General features: G+C 37.7%; 1 pseudogene; it reads left to right on the top strand.

The window, feature by feature from the left end:
• Nucleotides 1-19,768: 19,768 nt before the first annotated feature.
• On the top strand, nucleotides 19,769-20,022 carry LOC116763753 (annotated as a pseudogene).
• The last annotated feature ends 2,684 nt before the right edge of the window (nucleotides 20,023-22,706 follow it).

Genomic DNA, 22,706 nt, shown 5'->3' on the forward strand with positions numbered 1-22,706 from the left:
AAGCTCAAAGTGGTTACGTGACTTTCTGAAAGTAACACAGCCAGTGAGTGGCAGAGAGAAATTTGAACTTAATTCCATCTGACTTCAGAGGTGTCACTTTTCCCACCACTCAATAGGGATGACAGGGTGATCCTGACTGTCAGACAAGTCATTTGTGTTTCCCAATATATGGAAAACTCAAAGGGGGCAAGAAACTTAATCAGATTTTGCAGCCCCAGGGGTTAGCAAATAGCTTGACATGAAATAGGCCTTCCATAAATATTTGTTAAATAAATGGCTATGATTTACTCAAATAACTAAGGTGATTTGCTGCCATGCAAAGATGTAGCCTCAGACACAGAGAATGGGAGCTCATCTACCAACCAATCTTGGAAATGAGAAGGTATGGGGGAGAGGAAAAGACAGGTTCACAATCTTCTCCCGATGTTATAAAACCACAAAGAGATTTCCTGAAAGCTTTAACACAAATATAACCTGTAATCCTTGGTTAGAAAATTATCACTGATCAGTTATTCTGGATTGATTTTTCTTTTTATGGTACTCAAATGATCCCGATGACTGTGGAGTTTTATCCCATATAAATTAACTCACATGGAATCAGATTCACTATAGAACTTAGAAATGGGAAAAGAAAATTTCTCCGTGGACTTGGATTAAGTTACTAGACATTTCTAAGCTAGAAAATTCAGAGCAGAGAATCTTCTGGGCTTGTTTTTTTTTTCCTGTAGACCTGAAACAATTTGAGATTTCTTATTGTAAGGTGGGAATTAGCATTTAGTTTCCAAGAGGCATTATTGAAAAACTTTTTTCATGTTCACAGAATTTATAGGCATATGTTTGTTTTGAAGTTTGAAAATAACTTGTACAAATGTAACAAAAATGCAGAAAAAAAGAAATATTAACAAACCAGGGTATTTGTGGGATCAAGGAAAGTAAGGGATAGTAGTTCTGTCACAAAGGTGAAAAGAAATTAAGCAAAATAATCATTTAATTTCATATTTTGATTCAATAATTCAGTATAAACTTATGTTTTCCCTAGTGAAAATACAGCCAAAAATATTTTCTTTATCAATCAACAAGATTCTCAATATAATTCCAAATATAAGAAGGACTAAAACAATGAGGAAAAGCTTTTACTAGTAACAAACTGGTCTGACAGACAGCCTTAGAACACTGCCCTGCTGCTATGACAACTGGCATTTAAAAACAACTTCCTCAAATACCAGAAAAGAGGCAAGTAGAAATTTTACCTTATTCCTTTTACCTTGGAATTTTGACTGTGAAAAATAAGATGAAAAGGGAAAAATATCATCAGGAAACTTAGTTTTAGCAATTAAAAATTTCTAAGTTTAGAAATTTTACTTTCTAAGAAGGAAAGAAGAAAATTGTTTCATTGACATTCGATTCTCTGATTTTATATTTGAGTATAGGTCATCTAAATACCTATTTTTAACATTCTATCAGATCTGGACAGTTACTGCGTGTGTGGCAGGGGTGGAGGGAAACAGACACACACACACACACACACACACACACAGAGAGAGAGAGAGAGAGAGAGAGAGAGAGAGACAGAGACAGAGACAGAGACAGAGACAGAAAGAAAGGTGGGTGTATTGCTGGTTAAATCTATCATATGTCAAGTCTGCTAGAATAAACATTTGATAGATTTAGCCTGAGGAATATCACTGGCTATTATCATCTTCTTTTCAACAGTAAGGGCCAAAATATGAGTGCATAATATTAGATTGTACCCCAGTGGAAAAGAACTGAGAGATGCTTCTGAAGCAGAGTAGGGAGGTTTGCACCATTCTGTTATAGTTAATGCTTTTCCTGGTCTTTGGATAAAGAATCGTTTATTGCCTTTTGCTCTAAGCTGGCATCCTCTATGATGAATTTACTTTGAAATGTAAAACAGAGATTTTTCAAAGTATAGACTATAAAGTGATGAAAGTTCCTAAGAGGGTGACCAGTATGATGAGAGAAATATTTCCATTCATCATGTAGGTTTATATTTTACCCAGTGGGATTAGGAAAGAGAAAAGCACTCTTTCTGCACAAGGATCAGTGAAATAAATCTCAGTAGTAAATGCAAAGTTGAATTTTATAATTCCAAATTAATGAATACTGATAATAATAAAAAGTAGCTCAAAGTCAAATTGATCAAACATTTAAAGTAATTTAAAACTGTAAGTAACATCAATACCATCATATGAATATTGCCAGAAAAATATAAGAAGCCCTGGTGGGGCAGATGACAGGCAGACCAAGAAATTCATGAGGTATTTGTAAGAGATAGCATCCCAGTAGGAACCATGCCCAAGTTCCCACATTATGGCGTTCCTCAATCTGATGGTTTCATCTAGTCAGTTCTGGTATTTCTATGCCTTAGCACGTAGAAATTTAACTTGGAACATTTAGAGCGGCACAGAGTCTACAATATGGCATGAAACATATAGAGTTGACCAAAAATGAAATGAAACTTAAAATACATCATGGTCAGTCTTAGCTTGAAAACCCGTCTCCTACTGATGTATCCAACATGGCGGGAGGCATAAAAATTCTGAAATCATGGAAATGAAGGGCAGAGAGAGAAGCCAGGTAGCAAATTTGAGACCTAGGGTACGCATGTGTGGAAAGGAACCAGGACCGCATGCCGGGATTGAATGTTCAGTGGAGAGCTGAGCCAGGGCAGCACTTTCGCCAAAACAGAACCCTGGAAGGCAGGTGACATAGGAGGTAGAGATGCTGGGTCAGCTAAGTTAATTAGGTAAAGGGCATCTCTCCCCGGCCTGTGGCTGTTTACAATAGGCTGGCTGGATGCCTGGCACAGGAAGGTGACGGCTAGTACCTGAACACTAGAATACTGCTGAGACCATAAATCAGGCTGAGTCCAGAAGTGCCTCTGAGGCAGCGCTTTCTGCCTGAATCTTCTGGTTTACCTCATTCTCTGCTGGTGCCTCTACTTCTGAGATCCATATGCCATGTTCATCTGGCTGTTTCTTGATATCTGCATGAACTATTTTTTTTAGTAGGGAATTTGAGGTTAGCTTTAGAATAGGCAAGTTTCGAAGAGAGTTGAAATTAAGTGGAGCTCAAGAGGAAACACCCAGAATATGAGGTCCTGTTAGTAAGTGTCTCATGGGAATAATAGGATTCTGGTTAAGTAAGGGCGTTTTTTTTTGTTTTTTTCTTTTTGAGGCCCCAGGCAGCAAAGGCCTTCTCATTCCACACCAGCTTAGTTACATACCCTGGCCCACTACCCACAAAAAGTCCCCAAGCCAGGTTCTTCTGAACCTATAGCTGGGCCATAGAGAAGATCTGTAGACATCCAAGATGTCTGTGAGGAAGTGTCCAAGGATGACTTTCTCCCACTCCTGAAAGCTGGCTGGAGTGAGCAGCAAGGAAAATCTCTGTCCCTTAGTTTTCCTCAGGACATCACTCACTGTTCAATACTCCTTGTAATCACATGATAGAGATGGTAGAGTGGAAGAGTGTATCAAGGATGAATTATGGTTCAGAAATGCTTCCCATTGCTCATATTTATAGTTCATAATTTGGGGCTAGGGAATAGTAATTTTATTCATTAGTATGTATATTGAGAGTGAGGGAAGGAAGATGGAGCTTTTAGATGAGACTTCCACAAAGGGGTGGTACTGAGCTGAGTCCTGACAGATGAGTGGGAGTTATCCAGGGAGAAAAGGTGTGGGTGGGTAGAGATTTGGAGAGAGGACTCTCCAAGCAGAGGGGAAAGCCTGGAGATGAGAGAATGGGGTACATTAGAGGAAACTGCAAGTAGTCTGATGTGGTGCAAGTAAGAGGAGGGGGATGGTGAGAGGTGGAGTTGGAGGTATGAGAAAGGGAGAGGTCACAAAGGGCCCTTTTTTGCTGTACTAGGAAACTTGGACTTCCCTCCCGTGACCATGGGGAGCCCAAAAAGATTTCAAGTGGTGGAATATCATGATCAGATTCCTTACCTGTTGACCATTTGTGTGTCTTATTTCTTATCTATTTGCTACTCTTTAGGTCTCTGCAGTGCTGAAAAAATGGGGATGAGGCTTTCTCTGCTTTCTCTTCTATATGAACATCTCTGCTAGTGGCTTCTGCAAAAGGCCTTCTATAGAACAATACCTTTTTTGACAAGATGGGTAGATTTCATATACTTGTATGAATCTGGGTGGGAAAAAAATTAAAAAAAATTTTTTATTGAAGTATAGTTGCTTTACAATATTGTGTTAGTTTCTACTGTACAGCAAAGTGAATCAGCTATACATATACATATATCCCCTTTTTTTGGATTTCCTTCCCATTTAGGTCACCACAGAGCACTGAGTAGAGTTCCCTGAGCTATACAGGAGGTTCTCATTAGTCATCTATTTTAGGCATAGTATCAGTAGTGTATATATATCAATCCCAGTCTCCCAATTCATCCCACTCCCCACTTTCCTCCTTGGGGAAAAATATTTTTCAAACACAGTGTTCAATAGAGGGATTCCATTATTTAGATGATTTTCTTGTGGTGATTGCTTGCTACCTCAGGCCATCAACTGCCCCTTGGTTACTACAAGTGGGTTTCAAGCTTTTTGCCTGCAGCATTATGTAGGGCATTCTGGCTGTTGTTTCATGCTCTGTCAGGCTGAAAAATTTCCTCCAAGAGTCTGAGTTAGTGTCTCTGGTGACATTTCAAGATCAATGATTAGAAAACATTTGGGTTTATAAGAATCACCTGGTAATCTTGTTAAATCAAAGATTCCTAGATCCTACCTTCAGGTATTCTGCTGCAGTAGTGGTGAGATGGGGCCCAGAACCTCCATTTTTAATAAGTGCTCTGGGTGATTCAGAAACAAATGATCTGGTAATTTCTATATTTCTAGAAAATTTCTAAATTTTCTATAATTTAGATTGTTTATATTTTACCTGATTTCTGAAGTGGAACTTAAATCTATTACAGTAAATAAGGAATAAAAACATGACTTTGTATTATATTCGTTTCACTATTTTTATAAGCTGTAATCAATTTAAAATAATGAAGACGTGGAGCTTGTTTGAATGGTAAGGTATTCCAGGATTTTGAAAGTGGCCTTGCATGACATTTAGAAATTAGAATAGCCTGATGATAGGTCAAGGCACAGTTGTATCTTGCATATGTTAGAAGTGGAGGTGTGTTCTGGGACAATGAGACCCAGCATGTGTCCTTTAGTTAGTCACCGTCAGTATCACCTGGGACATTATTAGGACTGCAAATTCTCAGCCCCAAGCTGACCTACTGAATCAGATCTTTTGGGGTGAGGTCCAGAAATCTGTGTTTTAACAAGCCCTCCAGGTGATTCTGACGTACATGGATACAGTATGATTGGTCTGGCGCACTTACATCTCTCCACGGAGACAGTATGTTTGGTTTTCAAAGTTTAGTAGTGTATCTTACACTGTGGAAATGTTGCTTGACTTGTTTCTCTAGAATAAATTTACATCTTAGAGAGTGATTTAATTAGGATTTTGTTCACCCTAAAGAGACAACAACAGCAATAACAAAAAAACAACAGTGAATTTGAGGTAGAAACTGCTTTCTCCCTTCAACTATAAGTTAGAGCAATTCAGGACTGGTTTGACCCTCCATGATATTAGAGACCGGGGCTCCTTTTATGTTATTGCTCCGTCTTACCAGCACGGCATCCCCAGATTCACCCATTACCTCTGAAGGTTGCTCTGGCCAGAGCACGTACATCTGCATTCCGGTCGGCAGAAAGGAAAGAATGGACAGGTCACAGGAGATGCGGACACTGTTGCCACTTATGTTCCATTGGTCAGGATCAAGCTATTGGTTGTTGTTAGCTTCCTAGAAGGTGGTGATATGTAGTCTTAATTTAAAAAGGTATACCCAGATGAAATTCAGGGTTTTATTATTGAGGAAGAAGCAGAAAAGAGAAATTGTCTGAGGAGCTGGGGATGGGTTGGTTGTTACTGTCACAGTGGGAGTGGACATTTATCTAGGAAACTTACATTTCTGATATGTTCCTTTTCTTTCTGTTTTAAACTTTACTTCCCTTGCATATAGTTATTTTTTTTTATGTTTTCCATTTTTCCACTTTAGATTTTCAACTAGTTTTTTGGTCATTCTCAGAGATTTGAGGAAAAGTTTGCTAAATGTTGTAATGATGTTGTAATGATGTAATGTAATGTAATGTAATGAAGAAATGATTCTTGTTGTCTATCTATCTATCTTTCTATCTACCTACCTACCTATCTCTATATCTGTCTGAATGCGTACATAACGTTTCCATGACAAACTTTTGCTGCTTTGCTGTTATATCTTATGTATGTGAATAAATACGGAAATTTCCATTTTAAAAATAATGCTTCTAATGGTCCACTTTCTCTGAGTTTATGAGTTATGCCATGTCAGAGAATGATTCTAGAACCTTTAGGGAAATATCAAATTTACATGATAATATCAATGACTTATTTTAGACAGCTTTAAATAATTCACTTCTCATTTATTCTACCTTAATATTTCCTGACATTTGAACCAGCCAATGGCTGAATACAAATGTTTTATGTGTTCTCTAGTGGAGACACCTAGTGTAAAATGGTTATTAAAAAGCCTATTAATCATCCCTTTCCCTAAAATATTCAGTTCTTTAAAGCTGATTGCTATTAGCTGTTCATATTAATTAGAAGAAAACATGGCTGCTGAAAATTAGCCAAAGGTTCTATAAATAAAAGTGTCCATCATGCAGAGTCAAATTTGAATTAACCTTTTAGCATGACAACCTTTCCACTGGAATTTTTCAGGGCTTGCAAGCCATTCATTTTGTTCAAAAGCCATATGGGCCATTTTTCATCTGTATGTAATCCAAATCTGTGAGAGTGTTCTCATGGAATACAAACACTGTTCATCAGTTGTGACTTAAATACCTTTATTGGAGTGAAAAACACCTAAATCAATACAGTATGGTATGGTGGAGGGGGAAATACACAAGACAGAATAAAATAACTATCTCTTCTTTTTCCCATTTATCTCCTCATGTGAGCCACACTTTGTGTCCTGACCTGCTTTGGGCTTGTTAGTTTCTTAAGGATAGACTACTTACTCGTGATTAAAGCAACATCAGACTGTAATTACTGGGAATCAGACAGTCCACTTTTACTCTGAGTTATTATCCACATGAAAGGTGTTTTCATAATCTATTTGTTGGAAAATCCATATGTGACATAAATAAGCATTTTCTGCTGATTGATTTTATGTGTTGCTATGACTATGACTGTGAAAGAAGTGTTCGATCAAAGTATAAAAGGTGGCTGGACCCTGAATTCACTTCAGTTCCCTTTTACCAGAAAAATCAGTTTTCAGAAAAAATGTTTCTAATTGTTATGCAGTCAGTGAAAATCATCAAACACAACCATAGCAACCACTGTCAGAACCTGACCTTAATAAGCAAAGAGGCCTGATATTAATTCAGTTTCTATGGTTATATTCAAAATAAATGTGGTAATTTTCTATTTAAGATTTACAACTCTCACAATTCTCTGTGTTTATTATAGTAATCAACTATACCTGATTTACTAAACTTACAAAAAGAACCAAATGATAAAACTCTGCGTTTTACAAATAATACCCTAGATCTTCAGTGGTGATTTGGTGACTCTAGTTTTAAGTGGAAAGCGCAAGGCTGACCACTGCATGCTTGAAACTACTCATTGCTATGATCCTGCACTACCTGGATGCTTCTACTTCTCTGACCACTATTTTTCTGGTTTTTGGTTATTCTTTTCCCGAAACCCAGTTCTTTACAGGAAAATGCTTTGTAATCTGTACACATACAAGATATAAATGTTAGTTATTCCTATTGCTCAGGACAGAAAATTAGAGAATCAGGCAAATGGTTAAAACCAAGGGTTCAGTGAGTATAGAACCTATGGTAAGGACAAAGCGAGAGTCTAGGATGCTGCATCTGATGAATTGAATACAGAAAAATTAATTGGTTATGACTTCTGTAATTTCATTACAAAAGACAGTGACTTCCATCTTGCCAGCACTCCCTCTAGCTTTATAGCTCGTTCACTGTCAGGGACGAGCTGCAATGCTGCACTGTGAGATGCTCTATAGAGAGGTCCGTACAGTAAGAATGGAGGGAGGCCTTCTGGCCAGCAGCCCGTGAGGAAGTAGGGCCTCAGTTCAGCAGCTACGGAGATCTGAATCATTCCAATAATACCAGGAGTGAGTTTTAAAAAGCATCTCTCCCTGTTGAGCCTGGGAGTTAAGCCATGTCTGCACTCCTGACCCACAGAAACTGTGAGATAACTGCTATTGTAATTTTAAGCCACCAAGTTAGGGATAATGTATTGTACACAGCAATAGATAAATAATAGAGCCAGACTTTGAAACAGCTATACAAATCCAGCCATGCAGAGGGCAAGCCGGGAAGGGTTAGAGCATGGAAGGGAAGGGTCCCTTCAGCATGCAGACAGGGATCAACGTCCGGAGATACAGATCAGGAAGAGACAAAGGGAAAGAGGGTGAGTGAGAGAAAAAGAGAAGTATAAAGCATAAATCTCACTCAGGGGTCAGTGTTTAAGCTGGAAACAATGACGACAGGAACAACATCTGAAGCCAGAGAAAGACTTGGCGCTCAGAGTGGAGCCTGTCACAGGATGTCCTGCTCCTCCTCACGGGTTACTACAGACTCGAGGAATTACAATTAGAGAAGTACAATCTGATATGTTCACGATAGATCTCTCCACAAGATCCTCGGTTTAAAAATTTATACAGTTGGGCTTCCCTGGTGGCGCAGTGGTTGACAGTCCACCTGCCGATGCAGGCGACACGGGTTTGTGCCCCAGTCTGGGAAGATCCCACATGCCGTGGAGCAACCAAGCCCGTGAGCCATGGCCGCTGAGCCTGCGCGTCCGGAGCCTGAGCTCCGCGGGGGGGGAGAGGCCACAACAGTGAGAGGCCCGCGTACGGCAAAAAAAAAAAAAAAAAAAAATTTATACTGCTGCAGGACAAACAGAACTCAGATTTATGAAGCACAAATTATATACCTCATATTTCATATTTGATTCTAGAGTTTTCTTTCCTCCGATTTATGCAGACATTACAGGACGATGTGGATGGGGTGCGTGTATAATATCATCTGAGGAAAGTGCCCTGTGATGTGCTATCTGAAGCCACTGACTGCAGCCGTCCCCGCTGAGATGCCTCTCACTCACGAAGCTTGGCATTTGCAGGGTTTGTCACTCACAAAAAAAGCATGTTTCTGCAGTTATCTGTGGCTTGGCTGATAACAACAAAGAGCTTTGTGCAGTTGTCATCCAACATGGGATCCAGCGAATTCTCACAATTCCATCAGGGACTGTAGAGAGAACTACAGTGTAGTGATAATCTTAGATCTTAGGTAGAAAAATGTCCCCTTAGGTCTTTTGAATTGGAGGATTTTCCAGGAAGACTTGCTTTAACAGCTTGTGCCTAGGCCCACGGAGCAAGTAGCTTCACCTAACTGACTGGTAGGCTCTCAGCACACCCCACCTCCTGTGTGTCTCAGATTTTCCAAAAGCGATTTGACTGCAGTGTAGGTGGACGTGACACCTATAATCATGATCAGCTATCCTTTGCCGCCCGTAGTGACTTGTGCCTCCTGAAGAGAAAGAAATGGCCGAGCTATCCCTGCTGTTGCTCCGCTGGGCTACCCACGGGGTGGAGCTGAACCATACTTAGTATCATATGCTCTAAGTATTAGCATTTTCTCAATATTTATTCTAGTTCTGCTTTGTGAACAACTCTCTAGAGCCAATAGGTGAACTGTATTCTCTTCCATATCCTGCCTGAGATGTCACCAGTGCTGGCAGCTAGAGAGTGATCTACTTCAAGGGCAGGCTTCCACTGCCCCTGGAACCTTGCTCCCGCTATTTGAGACGTGATGCTTAATGGACACCCTCTGACAATTCAATGCAATTTAAACCATTTCTCTTAATCTACTCATCTTCTCTTAGAACTTTGTTTCTACGAGAAGATGGGAAATGGGCAGTCTCTTCAGGTATGTCACTACAGATCCAAATCCCAATTATAGGCCTATGGAGATATGTTTACAAAACTGTTTTTGTGTATTAATTTCAAACGTGATCTATGACCTTTCTCTGAGTGATAAAATTTCATTTTACTTACACCACCCGCCTCCTTTTTTTCCCCTTTCAATATAATTTTTATCACTTTTTATTTTCTATATTGGTTAACCTAACATTTTAAATAATAATGCTTAAAATTTTGTTGATTTATCATTAATAGATTGTCCCTTTTTCTTCCTTTCTATATAGATGACCTATTACTTAAATTACAAGGTAATAGTATTTTTGTCAAACTTTGGCACGAATGCCTGTGTAGAATTTTCTTTTTCATTCTGCACTCCTTTCCAACAGCTGCCTAAGAAACAAAGGCAAATTTTGTAAATCTTTGCATGACTGAAAATATTATTTCACTTTTATCCTTAAATGAAAAAAATTTCGGTTGAAAATTATTGCCTCTCTGAATCATCGGGTGCTGGTTTTGAAAATCTTTAAGTAATTCTAATTCTCCATCTTTGGATGTGATCTCTTTTTATTATTAATTGTTTAGGATTATCTCTTTAGCATAGTATTCTGAAATATCATGACAATATGCTTTGTTTTGGATAAAGATATTAAGTATACTGGTACTCTTTTTGGTTCTTTCAATTTGTAAATGTATACTCTTTAGTTTTGAAAAAGTCTCTTTTTAAAAAATATTTTTTATGCCCATGACATTCCTTCTATTCTCTTATGAAACTCATATTAATAGGTTGAGCTCTTGGTTTGATGCTCTTAGCTTTTCTCTCACATTTGCCATCTTCTTGACATTTTTCTTTACTTCTAAAGTTCTGTAGAAATTTTTGTTTCAACAATGTTATTTTAACTAAGAGTTCTTCCTTCTAAATATCATCCATTTTTATTGATGCAAAAACTTCTATCTCCCTGATGTGTTAATTTGCATTTTGTGTTTAATTTTGAAATGTTCTTGCATTTCCTGCATTATCTTTCCTCTGAATTTCTTTTCTGGGTTTGCTTACTTGGCCTCCCTCTTATAATCTGGAGATTTTCTGAATATGTTTCATGATTCTTGGTGACCATTCTTATTTAACAACGAGGCTCTCCAATTTTGGTTGGAAGTTCTGTGATCTCTGTGCTTGTAATGAGTACCCCTCACTCTTGTGAAATTGGCCCAAATGGCAGCCAGTCACCCAGGCCCCCAAATTTCAATGCAGGGAAGTTTACCTCTGGAATATTTTAATATCTACAGAAAAAAATTCTCTAATATTCTACCTGAGGCCTGACCGTTGGTTTCTAGTAATCTGCGTTAAGGTGGGGCAGAGGTCTTGGAATCAGGCTATTATGTATACAGTGGGTCAATAATTACTCTTATTTTCAAGCATGTGCCTCATTCTTGCTTTACTAATGTACCTTATATTCCAGTGATTTTATTTTCATCTGTTACCAGTGATTAAACCTTCAGTTTCTGGCCTCTCGGGGTGGAGTACCTGAAGACTTGTATTCAGTATGTGGGAGTGGAGGAGGAGAGGTGAGGGTACTGAACATAGAATTTCAAGCTACCTTCTGTCTCTTACACCCACTCCCCACATCTATTTTCTTCTTTGTAATTTTCTGCCATCCTCTGGATCAGATCTTTCCAAATCCTATGCTTTGCTGGGATAGTGAAAGGGCTGGTGGTAGAAACCAGCTAACTTTTTATCAACTTCCCCCCCTGCATGGCAGGAGCCTGAGATTCTAATTACCAATGTCATTTTGCTGCTCTAGCTGCTAAAATCTTTCTGAGATCTCTTGTTTCTTAATCTTGGAGCTGATAAACATGTGTTCAATATGGTACTCTCAACTTGAAGCTGTGTAATATAAAATAAACTGTGTAACATTTACTGAACACTTATGTACCAGACATTGTACTAAGCACTTTATTTCATGTGACATTCATAATTTCCATTTTACACATGAGGAAACCAACAATCAGAGAGATAATAAAGGATGGTATAATTATAAGATGTCCAATACAAATTTTTACTCCAATGAGAATTGAATTTAACTTCAAAAATATTTAATCAACTATAAGAAAATAGACAATGAGAGAGAGTGTCTTTCATCCCACCAGACTAGCCTGAGCTAATGTCAAGACTATGTGAATGTCTTCTTATGATAAGTTTATATCCTAGACATTTTAGATCTAATGAGTGACAGAAAGTGTCACTTCTAATAAATATGGCAAATTTGGAAAAGAACAGATAATTTATTATTTTGGATTTTTTCAAGAGTTACTGAGAGCTTATCTAAAATACACATATCCTTTGCAACGTGACTCTGTCATAAATATTACCTTCAAGGGTTGAATTCTTATCAGAGTTCATTAATGAGTGAAAAATGTGCTGTAACTTAACACATGAAAGCTATAGACCACAAGATATAAATGAATAGAAGAAATTTTCTAGCAAGGAAAAGGATGCAAATGTCCTGGGATCCCACTCCCAGCAAACTCAGTCCATTTTCTTCTCAAACAAAAAGAATACTGATCTCATTAAACAGAATGCTTAAACCTCGCACATTTAGTGATAGACAGTGCTCAAACCTTTGTGTGCGTTTCAAGTCTTCAGAATAGCTATAGGCTTACAAATATCCAGCTACTTTAAAACAAGTTTTCTTTAGCATTTATAAGAAATGCATCAAAAGTCTTTCATCAACAATAAAAGATTTTTTTCCCCTAAGGTAAAAGAACAATCAGCTTGATTCTTGCTTCCTTACTCCTACTCTTGCAATCAAACAAGATAGAACCAGACTTGAGAGGAAGGCGTGTGTTACCTTCAGGGACCTTTCCTTGTAGAGCGGAAGAAGAGCTCTCCTCCATCCTATGTTTAGGAGCTATCCTTCATAGACCCTGGAGCTAGAAACACTGGAATTTTGTACTATTCTTTTGTACTATTTTTTTGACTCAATACTGTCTCTCCAGTGGACAGCTTTTTCTTGAGGGGGAGTAGGGAGAGGATCTGACATAGTTTATTTATTTGTTTGTAACTTTTTATTTTGATATGCTTTCAAGCTTACAGAAAGTTTTCAAGAACAGTACAAGGAAGTAGGAATATCCATATAACCTATACCATAGCCAGATTCTATTATTTACATTTTGTCCCATTGCTTTCTCTCTATGTACTTGCATATTATTATAATTTTTGTGAATCATTTGAAGGTAACTCAGAGAGATGAATTTTTACCCCTAAATAATTCACTGTGTGTTTCCTAAGAACGTGTTTATTCTCCTACCTGTTGACAACATAGTTATCAAAGTGAGGACATTTTCTTAACTTTTTTTTTTTTTTTTTGCTGTACGCGGGCCTCTCACTATTGTGGCCTCTCCTGCTGCGGAGCACAGGCTCCGGACGCGCAGGCTCAGCGGCCATGGCTCACGGGCCCAGCCGCTCCGTGGCATGTGGGATCTTCCCGGACCCCGGCACGAACCCGTGTCCCCTGAATTGGCAGGCGGACTCTCAACCACTGCGCCACCAGGGAAGCCCCATTTTCTTAGTTTTTCCCTCTTCAAGATCCAAATCAGGAACATGGATCACATTTATTTTTCATGTCCCTTTGGTGTCCTTTAATTTGGAACAGATCCTCAGCCATACTTAGTGTTTTTTGCCTTAAATTTTTGAAAGTTACAGATCAGTTGTTTTGCAGAATATCCCTCAATTTGCATTTATCTGATGTTTCATTGTTATTAGTTTCAGGCTATGCATTTTTGTCTGGAACTCCACTGAAATGATATTTTAGCTTTCTCAGTGAGTCATATTGTGGCACACAACTCAGACTGCACTAATATTAGTGATATTAGTTTTGATTGCTTGGGTAAAGTGGTGTCCACCAGGTTTCTCCATGATAAAGTCACTATTTTCCCTTCCTAATCAATAGGTAACTGTGGAGAGATACTTTGAGGTTATGTAAATATACTGTTTATCAAACTTTTATGTACTAGATTTGCTATCCATTGATGGTTTTCTGACTCCATCGTTCTTTCTTCATTTTTTGGTCTGATTTCTACTGTAAAAAGTTCATTTCCTTTCCCCCCTCCTTTATTTTGTTTATTTATTTATTTATTCATTCATCTATTTATTTATGTCAGTGCAGAGTCATAGATTTTTATTTTACTCACCAGGTTATAATCTATTATTATCAATATTTATTTTGGTGGTCAAACTGTCCCAGATTTGACCAGTGGGTGTCTTTTTGAGCTGACTCATGTATTCATTTGACTTGTCCCTTTATCTTTACTTCCTTACTTTCTGTCACATCAAGGCTTGTCTTGTACTTCCCATGCCTTAGCTCTGATATCATCCATTTTTCCTAGGAATCCTGGTTCCCTTTAGTGGAGAATGGAATTTATAAACCAGGATCTGAAAAGTAGGCATGCCATTGCTACTGCTGTGTTTTTGTTCCTCTGCCTTCTCAGTGAATAGAATGAAAAAATATCATATAGGTGTGTAAATGAGAAACCTTGCTCTAATTATCATCGATTTATTTGTTTGTTCAAGCCTAGAATACACAAAAGGGAATTTTAGAACTGATAAACTGCAAAGCAAACTTATTAACTAGAGTTTTATATTTCAGTTTTCTTTCTGAGGTAAAATCATAAAGGATACAATGCAATGAGGTCTGAAAAGAATAATATACTCATACAGCCCATTCTCTAACAAGTTATAGAAGATATTCCTCACCGAAAAGTTCTCTAATCCCTCTTCCTGGTCCAGGCACTCTTCCAAACCCTGAGAAAACTACTCTTCTGTTTTCTTCACTTTAGATTGGTTTTTGCCTTTTTGAGGACTTCAATCAATATAATAATGTCTATATTATATATTAACTCGTTTTACCTGGCTCTTTTGTTAAATAAAATGTTTTTGAGATTCACATGTTGTTACATATATCAGTACCTCATGCCTTTTAATGGCTCATTAATATTCCATTGTATGAAATACCGGTTTATCCCTTCTCCTACTGATGGACAAGTTCATTATCAGTGGAATGTATGCCCCCTCCCCCTCAACTTTTATTGATGATGGAGTTATTACATGTGTATTACTTGGGATGTGTGGTAGAAACATGTCCCCTTTTCTTGGCTGTCCACTTTTCAAATCCCTTTTGTATTTTAAGAAATATCCCATCCTAGAATCTTGGTGGGATACAGGGCCCCAGCTTCCAGTACAGCAGCCAATGGAGGAAAAACTTTCCTTCCCCTGACCCCTGGCATTAAGAGCTCTCGGCAGGTGATAATAGCTCAGCAGACTGAATTCTTCTGGCAGGAACATTGACTCTGGGGTAGTAAATACAAAGATGGAGGGGCAGTTTTAAACTTAGTTCTAGTTGCAGTGTAGAACAATGACTGCAGTGGCAGCCGGTGGTTTCTGCAGTAACACCCAGTGGCAGTGGTGTCTTACAATGCTCAGGGCAGTGGAGCTAATGGCTGCTTTCTGAACAGATTGGTTCTGCAGAGTGACCTCACCTGATGCTCTCTGCCTCTCTTTGCTTGGTTTCTGCCTATATGGGGAGGCCGAGTTCCAGTTTTCCTAATAATTCTTAATATCCTACATCCTTCCAGTAAGTTAGACAGAATTGATTTCTCTTCCTTGAAAGTAGGAACCCTAACAGTTACAAGACTCAAGGACAAAGTTCTCAGGGACAGTTTGTAGCCAATACATAGAACTTTCGGTAAATGAAAATCCAGTGCATCTCTTAGTCTTATTACTTAGGTAGCAATAGCACTAACTTCTCAGTCAGCTGAAGCAGTAAGTCAGGTAAGTATATTTAACATAGAATGGTCTAGAATTTATTCTATTATTAGGCATGGAATGATGAAATTTATAGATTATTGTAAATGGTGTATGGTAGCAAATGACAAAAGATGTATCCTAATTCTTGCATACAAATCACCAGTTTTCATCAGTAATATTAGAAGTAGAGAATTATTAACAACATCAATCATTCTATTTCTTTCATAGGACACTATAATATTACACGCACTCTAAAAATTCTATCAGAAAATGATACTACAAGTTAAAGAAATATGTATTGGTTTTCTGGCAAAAATAGCTCAGCCTATTTTATATATATATATATATATATTTTTTTTTTTTTTTTTTTCCTCTATAAAGTAAATTGTGGGCACTTGGAGTTGTATGGTGGCAGTCTAGCTATTATGGCCCTCTGCTACCAAAGCGTAACCTGGCTGGATGCTAACAGTAAGAACTACCATTTGCTTTACTACTTACACTTCTACATAATGTAGAATATTTTTGCTAACATTAATTGCCTCTTTAGCTCTTTTAGAACATTAATATTGAGATACAGCATAGAATAGAAGGCTACTAGAGAGACACAGGTGTTGGGAAAAGCAATTAGGCATAAATAACATTAAACATTGTGCTCATTTTTCTACAATATTGTAACTAGTCTCTTAAAGTCCATCTCCCAGAAAATAAGACAGCTTTAAAACTTTTAAATCTAAATTAACTTAGTTCATGGGCACATATTGATGCTGTTTCATACAGAATTGACTCAGATGTGAAATCAAGATCACAGCCCTGATGGAGAGGGGGATGTGAGTAGCAAATCAGTGTTTGTAAAAAGTTCTCCAGGTAATTTTAAAGTACAGCCAAGGTTAAGGACCTGTATGCTAACCTATGGCCTCAGGGTCTCATTTTCCACCCTAAACTGCTTTTCCCCCAAAGAATTATGGTGTTAGATTTTTTAAATAGAGAAAAAAAAATCATCTTCCATTTTAACTTTGTAAATGAAGACTATTTTTAAAAAGCTATTTAATAATATATTATTACAGAAACACTCTAACTGTCCTAGAAGAGCAAATAATCTACTTAAACATTTAATTACTTAAGAACCACTGGTTGACCAAATAGATCACATTTTGTCACATAATACATTTTCTGGGAGTTTTTACTTTTAAGATAAGGTTAGACAAGTAATGTCAGTGAATGTCCCCACAGCCATTCCTGAGAAGGTGAAAGCCCTTGCGGTCAGATGTACCTTCAACTTAGAGCAAAATTACATTCCTCCTATCTGCTTTGACCCAAGTCTTTCGTAATTGATTTGCCCTCTGGGAGAAGTATTAGGAGTGCTGATAAGCTGTTCCCTGTTTCCTTTTAGCTGCTTGACACCACTTCACCTTCATTGACCAAAGTCTTCTGGATGATTCTATAGCTACTGACAATCACAAAAAACTGCCTTGGGAAAATCATGTTGAGAATAAAAATGTATTTCCTCTTCAACTTCTCAACTCTGCAGTTGGAGTGGGGAGGTGAATTATGTGAGAGAGATATATATATTTAAATACTTTCTGCGACAAATTGATAGTTAAAATTCTGAAAACCAGGAAAAATGCTTGTAGCGTTTTTAGTGATGACCTTTCATGAACATCTCATTTTTTCATTAAATTTGCTTTCTGATAATACCAGGACTAATAATGTATATACACGAGTTAGGAATAACTATAAAAAATATTCTGTTTTTACATCGAAGTGGGGTGGAATGAAGAAAAAGGTGATCTCCTTTCCCTTGCAATACAACGTCCCAACACCAAGCTTTCAGCCTGCTCTGTCCAGAATGGCACCCAGAGGAGGGGGAGGGGAGAAAAAGAGCGCCCCTTATTACTCAGGCATTAGCAACCCCCCTTCAAGTGACTCCTCAAACAAAGTGAAGCTAGAGAAAGGTTTCTCTAGGGGGACTTTGGACCTTCCGAGGTAACTCTTTCACTCTGATTTCCCTTTAACGAAGCAGGTGAAAGGCCATTTGGCACCAGCCGGTTCCTTTTACCCCAGCTGCCTGTGATGAGCGCGGTTGCTAGGCAACCAAGTCTCTGGCTCTCTCTGTGCCTACATCAGGCTAGGAAATTTGGAGGTTTTTAAAGCTGTTTGTTGCAGACAACTTCCACTGAAATGCCTTTAGCTTTTTTAGAACTATTTTTTAAGTCCTTACAGTACAACTACATTATCTTTTCTAATTTTCTCTCCTTTGTAGAAGAGACTATTTAGAGTGTATATGGCTATATTTCCACAGGAAAATATCAAGACCTTGACTTCAAAATCAGAAGTGATTTACATTTTAAAAGAAGAGCAAATGAGCATCACAGCTGCATTTCATATGTTTCTTCCTGTCAGCTTAATTTCTTTCATTTTCTCTCTTCTCCCCTTCTTTTGCTTTTAAAATTATTGGCTTTCCTTTATTTCTTCATTACACCCCACTTCAACGTGTTTCTTTGATATCTTTCTTATTCTCCCCAGTGTCATGAACTCTGTGTTATTAATGCATTCATCTTTAATCAATTGCTAATCATGAATTTGAAGTGAATCAAGCCTTTCTGTACAAGCTCACTGGTTCATATTTTCTTCTTACTTCTGAACTCCTTTCATCATCATCATCCTTCTTCTTCTTATTATTATTATTAATCTGTGGCTAGAGAGGGTTAAGGGGAAATAACTGACAAATATTCAGAGTTGTTATGTGGACTTGTCTTGTTCCTGGCAGAGAAACCTGCATCATTGCTCTCTGAGCCTCCCAGTGTCCCCTCTCTGCTTGTATGGAGGCCCTCTTGGTACATTCCATTAGCCTTGAACCCACAGAGTTCTCCAAGTATTTTGGTCCTACATTAACCTGGGACATTCTCTTACATACTTAATGTTATGAAGATATTATACTGAGTGCCATTCCATTTAAAAAGGCATGAAATGGGTGTGCTTCCTTTTGTTCTTTGTCTCTGAGTCTGGCAATAACATAAAATAAATGAGAGCAAATTGGTCTGGCTAAGCTTTTAATCTGCTCCTGCAAAGGGAGAAACACCCGGTAATGAGACAAGAAGAAAGGTCAGAGTTCTCCTGGAAAGATGTCCACTCAAGACAGCAATGCATTTCAAACCTGAACACCTTTTGGTGATCCCCACTCCCATCATAAAAAACAAGCCCTGATATATGTTTATCATCGTAAGGTACCAAGTAGTTTAAGGATTTTGTTTTGTTTGCTCACTAAGAATTTGGTATTATATAGAAGTGGACCTGCTCAGCGTCATTGCCTGAAAATCCACTGTTGCAGATAAACTCATCTGTTAAAACTGTTAAAATGAAAAATGGGCTTAATGGTTAATATCCTTACAATTTTGATTTTGAGTTAGTAGGTATGCAACCAATCACATATATTGCTGGAATTTATGAGTAAAAACTGTTCTCCCTCTATGACTCAGTATGATCTTCCATATTTGCTATGGAAAGTATAATGGAAGAGTTACATCGTTTTCTGTATGATAAAATCAGGGTACTCTGTTACAGTAGGCCAGAAAACAGGGGGTATGGATTTTACTCTGAGTTCAGTCCCTAGCTATCTTTTTGACTTTGGGCAATTCCCTTAATCTTGGTCTCAGTTCCCTCTTCTGTAAAGTTGTATTCTCTGAGATATATTCTGCTGTAAAATTCTATTATTGAATTTTAAAACCACTAACCTTTTCAGTGAGTCTGGTTTAGGAAGGTGATGATATAACATTTGTTCAAACTGGTAAAGTTTTTAAGTGAAAAAGGTATTTAAACCTCCTTGTATTTGTTAATTGAGCTATTTTTTTACTTAGACATGCAAGTTCAAAATTTATATCTCTTTTCAACTCTATAGCCAGTGGTTAATAAGTACAATTTCTGGGGTGGTGGGATTCCGGGACGCTGCTATGGAGGGGTGTAGCGAGCCACAGCTGGAGGCTAAGGCCAAGGTCACCAACCAGCTAATAGATTTTCAGTGGAAGCTGGGTATGGCTGTGAGCTCAGACAGCTGCAGACCACTTAAGTATCCTTATGTTGCAGTGATGCTCAAAGTGGCACATCATTCAGGCCAAGTAAAGAACAAGTCCTTTGAAATGACAGTTCCACAGTTTCAGAATTTCTACAGTTCAAGGAAATTGCTGCAGTTATTGAAACTGTGTGAAAACTGATTGCTTTGTTGATGAATTGCTACCATCATTCTAACATCGTGGACTTTACTTTCTGCAACAAAACTGCCTAAGGATCAAATGATATTTATTGAATGAAAATTACACTTTTGGTTTTCCATTTTTTTAACTAATAAAAAAGAAAATGAGACAAACAGGAAAAACATAAGTACAATTTCTAGAGACTGGGTACACTTGAATCTGCCTTCACCATTTATTAGTTGTGGATCACGGGCATGCTCCTTCATGTCTTTGTGCTCAGTTTACTCACCTGTCAATTGGGAATAATAACAGTATCTAAAACACAGGGATATTGTGAGGATTCAGTGAGATAACTCACTTAAGCCCTGAGCAAATGACTAGAGCATTAACATAGTCTTGATATGTGTCAGCTTTTACTGTCACCTTGCTGTCACCAGCTATCCCATGCTATTATCACTCCATACTTTATTAGTGTAATAATAGCCTCCTAGTTTTAAAGTCTCTTTCTTAAGGTCTGTTCTATACATTTTCCAGCTTAGACTGCCCAAAACACAAGTGTCATAATTTTACTCCGCTGCTAAAAACTATGGCAACAGATTTCAATGAACTTATACGCAGTAGAATTGAGTATAAATTAGTCCGGTATTTAAGGCTCTCATTAATATATTGGTTCAATTTATCTTCCCAGCCTCATTCGATTACTTTCTCATATATAAATGCTCTGCCTGAATGGATCTCCCCAAATGTCCCTGAGAACAAGTGCTCTGCTCACCCATATTAAGCAATTAAGGGCAGAGGCTGTGATGAGTCTTTATACCCCATCACCCAGGACGTGGCACACAGTGGGTATGCAATAGTTGTTGAAACGAACTGCTTCTGCTCATACTGTTTTCCTCCCAGGAGTCCTCTCCTATCTTTACCTATGTAACACCTATCTCCAAGGTTCTATCCAAATATCATGAGTTACTACAATTCATTAACTAACTACCTACTTCTTCTCATAGTACTGTCATGTATCTACTCTGGTAGCACTTATATTCTGCTGTATTATAATTCTTTTTGTCATGATCTTATATCCTAATTTTTAAATGGATTTGAGAGCAGTGTACTATGTCTTATTCAATTTTATTTCCAACAATGCCTAGCATTTTGCTTTGTTAACTGTCAGTGGCTAGTTGTCGAGTGCATGAATACGACTAACAGACTAACAGACTAATATCATCCATTGTTTTGTTACCAGTTTTAAAAAAAGAACTATGCTATTTCCATAGAAGCAAATCTGCATTCCTTACCAGGCTTCTCAGTCTCTGCAAGTGCAATCACATCCTTTCTATTTAACATGACTTTAGGTACCTGCTGAAGCCATATTGGCTTTCTCATTATTCCATGGACAAGCCATATTCAATCTTACCCCATCCTTCCAGGAATGTTTTCTTTGCCTGAGCGCAATCTTGTCTTCTTTGTGACCCAAACCTCATTTAAGGTTCCATCTCAGTTCCCACATTTTCCATGGAGCACTCTATGATGACTTCTGCAACATTTCTTCTCTTTCACTACTGAAAAGAGAAATTAATGCACTTAATTCAACAGTCATACAACTTAATCATACAAAGAAACCCCTGCCCCCAGAACAATGAACCTGGAAGAGAATTTAAAGGTGTGGCACTACAGAAATTCTGATATGGAACTTCAGAGTGGCTACTTCCATGTTAACTGACTCTTTGAAATTCCTTTCTTTCTCCTCCCTCAGTTACCCTTATATGATCTATACAGATATCATTCTTGGCTGCTTGTTGTAAGATAGTTACACAACTGAATCATTATGTAAATAGTATGACTTTACATGTGCTAAGTGCTGATAATATTTTAATTCAATAGAAAAATACGATTTAAATTTGTATCAATTTTTTATGCATTTTAGTCTTTCAACCCATTAGATATTAGATCCTTTGGGGCAGAGGTCAAATCTGGAACTTTCTTTGAATTTCCCACATTAGCAAGCATAGTTCTAATCACATTGGAGATTTTTATCATATGAACATTATTCACTGTTAGATGAGACCTACCTGCCAAAATGACCTAGTTCACTATATATGTATTTCACAATACAAGGCACTCTAACTTCATTCCATTTTTCCTGGTCTATTCATTCTAAGTTACTGCATACTTACAGTTTTTTTCCTGGTCTGTTGCCTTCTAATTTACTGTCATACTTACTGGACTTCTCAGTAACTAAGGCAACTAAAGCTGTATCTTTGGAGAAGACATACACAGATATATCTTGGGGGGGTAGGTACACAGGTGGGAGAGGATTTGCTCTCTCTACTGTATTCATACTGTTTTCCACCTTTTGACTGAGGATGAAAATCAAATGTATTATAAATATTTGTTGAGTGGCCTATATGAAGAGAACTGTGTTAGACCCTTTATATACACCATCTAATTTTATCTTCTCAACAAACCTATGTAGTTGATGGTACTAAGCTATATTTGCTAACATGAAAGCTAAAGCTAAGAAAGCTAAAACTAAGCTAAGTCTTTATTCTTAAACTTGATTGCAAGCCTTTCTGATTCTAGGGTCCATGCCAACAGAAGAGGATAAGACAGTGGATCTCCATCTTCAATGAGCACAAAAGTCACCTAAGGAACTCTTTAAAATACATATTACTGAGATCAACTCCAAAGAGTCCAATTTGTT

Source organism: Phocoena sinus, chromosome 12 (genome assembly GCF_008692025.1).
Source record: "Phocoena sinus isolate mPhoSin1 chromosome 12, mPhoSin1.pri, whole genome shotgun sequence".
Taxonomy (NCBI): domain Eukaryota; kingdom Metazoa; phylum Chordata; class Mammalia; order Artiodactyla; family Phocoenidae; genus Phocoena; species Phocoena sinus.